Genomic DNA, 2,502 nt, shown 5'->3' on the forward strand with positions numbered 1-2,502 from the left:
AATACTCCCAAGTTAAACGGGGTTTCGTAGAGAAAGAACCGGACCCTAACCGACATGATCAGAAGCATGATCCACAACAAGAATGTAGCGGGAAGATTTTGGTTTGAGGCAATGAGTACCGCTGCGTTTATAAGTAACCGATTGCCAGAACAAGGAATGAGCTACGAGTCACCATACGAGAAGATGTTCAAAATCCAACCGAATGTTAGTTACTTTCGGGTCTTTGGATGCGTGTGTTACGTGTTCATTCCGGGTCATCTCAGACACAATTTGGAGAAAAAGGCAACGAGATGTATTTTTGTTGGTTACGATAATGAAAAGAAATGGTGGCGATGTTCTGAGCCGAGTACCGAGCGAATTTATGTGTCTCGGGATGTAATATTTGATGAAAATTCATCATGGTGGTCTCCAAGTAAAGAAGTGTTACCCGACACTCAACAGCTTAAGACAAGAAGTTGACAAGTATGCTACTGTGGAGTTAAACAACGATGAGCAGGTTGAAACCGTTGTTCGACCTGTTGAGAATCAAACAGAAGGTATAAGGCCACAAAGCAACACACAGATCAGTCTGTGGTGCACCGGGACATCAATCGGTCAGTCCGGGTCTCAGTCCGAAAATCCGAACGTTTCAGCAACTGTCGAGGGAAACTCACCAGCTGTCCGGAGGTCCGAACGGGTTAGTAAATCAAACCCGAGGTATGCAAACGCCGCGTTACTTGTTAGTAGAGAAGCTGAACGTGAACCTAAAACCATAGAGCAGGCCCTACGGGATCCTAAGTGGGTGGAAGCCATGAAGCAAGAGTTAGAAGCTTTAGTCGGTAACGAGACTTGGCATCTTGTTCCGAAGCCGGGTGATGTAAAACCGATTTCGTGTAAGTGGGTTTTTAAAATTAAAAGACGTGTCGATAGAAAGATATAAGGCTCGATTAGTGGTACAAGGTTTTTCCCAGGAGTACAGGATCGATTATGAAGATATGTTTAGTCCCGTAGCTAAACCCGTTTCGGTTCGAGTAATTTTAGCAATTGCTGCGTGCAAATATTGGGATTTATGGCAAATGGATGTGAGTAATGCTTTTTTGTGTGGCGATTTGGATCGAATAATGTACATGGATCAGCCGGGTGGTTTTGTAAGTCAAAATTATCCTAAGTATGTTTGTCAGTTAAAGAAAGCAATTTATGGCTTAAAACAGTCATCGCGGGCCTGGTTCGGTAAGATCGGTGAGTTTTTAGAACTCAATGGATTTGTTCCTACAATAGCCGATACCAGTGTGTTCGTCCGAGCCGAAGGTGAAAAAACCGCCGTTGTCCTTGTTTATGTAGACTTAATTATAACCGGTGATTTAGTCTACGTGGTGGAGCAACTAAAAACGAATCTGTGCACTCGTTTTTTCATGAAAGACTTGGGAAAATTAAAGCACTTTTTGGGTCTTGAGCTTGAGTACGAGGATGATGGGTTTATACTTCACCACAATCGGTATGTCATTAATCTTTTGGTGAAATTCGGTATGGAGAGTTGCAAACCGATACGGGTACCCATGGAACCAAACGGGTCTCTTCGAGTCGAAAAGGAAAAGAGTTGGAAGAAGTAACCATGTATAGGAAAATAAATGGAAGTCTTATTTATTTGACCTTGACTCGACCCGACATTGCGTATGTCGTTGGTGTGCTTAGTAGATTCATTCAAGCTCCAAGAAAACCGCACCTTGAAGCTGATTGGTTAGTGTTGCGGTATGTGAAGTCGACTCCGAGCTATGGTGTTAAGTTTAAGAGGGAGTCGAGTATGGAATTAATCGGGTTTTGCGATGCCGATTATGCTAAAGATCCGGAAACGAGACAATGTACAACCGGGTATGTTTCCTTGATTGGTTCAAGTGGTGTTACTTGATGCAGTAAAAGGCAGCCTACCATTTCACTTTCGACTACCGAGGCGGAGTATCGGGCCGCGACTATGGCTGCGCAAGAGTGCGTGTGGCTGGTTCGTTTTCTAAACGAGTTAAATCAATGTAAGAACGAGAAGGTAACCTTGTATGGGGATAATGTGTCTTCAATCTTATTGGCTAAGAATCCCATGTTTCATGCGCGTACGAAACATATTGAAGTTCATTATCAGTTTATTCGTGAGAAAAAGTGTTAAATGGAGAAATTGATTTTAAATACGTTAACACGTTGGAGCAAGCTGGTGATATGTTCACAAAGAGTTTGCCAAAAGAGAAGCTTGTGAAGTTTTGTACTCGCTTGGGAATGAAGGAAGCAAATATTGAGAGGGAGTGTTAAACGAGACGATATTTAAGGGTAGTTCTGTAAATCTCATGAAGTGGCTTGGAGGATATTTAAATAATAATTCGTTTATTATTTATTAATAAGTTTGTCTTATTTTATTAAGTTAGTCTTATGCTAAAACCTATTTGAGTTAGATTCAAATTGTGTATTTGAATACGAGTAGGACTCGAATTAAGAGTGTTATATAAACCCTTGGTTCACATAGGTTTATTAAGTTTTCCG

General features: G+C 41.5%; 1 pseudogene; it reads left to right on the plus strand.

Annotated features, from left to right (window-relative positions):
- Positions 1–1,591: 1,591 nt before the first annotated feature.
- On the plus strand, positions 1,592–2,134 carry LOC143611195 (secreted RxLR effector protein 161 pseudogene; annotated as a pseudogene).
- Positions 2,135–2,502: the final 368 nt, after the last annotated feature.

The sequence above is a fragment of the Bidens hawaiensis genome, unplaced genomic scaffold (assembly GCF_021521415.1).
Source record: "Bidens hawaiensis isolate Kalapana, Puna unplaced genomic scaffold, B.hawaiensis_p1.1 tig00029934_1, whole genome shotgun sequence".
Lineage (NCBI taxonomy): Eukaryota > Viridiplantae > Streptophyta > Magnoliopsida > Asterales > Asteraceae > Bidens > Bidens hawaiensis.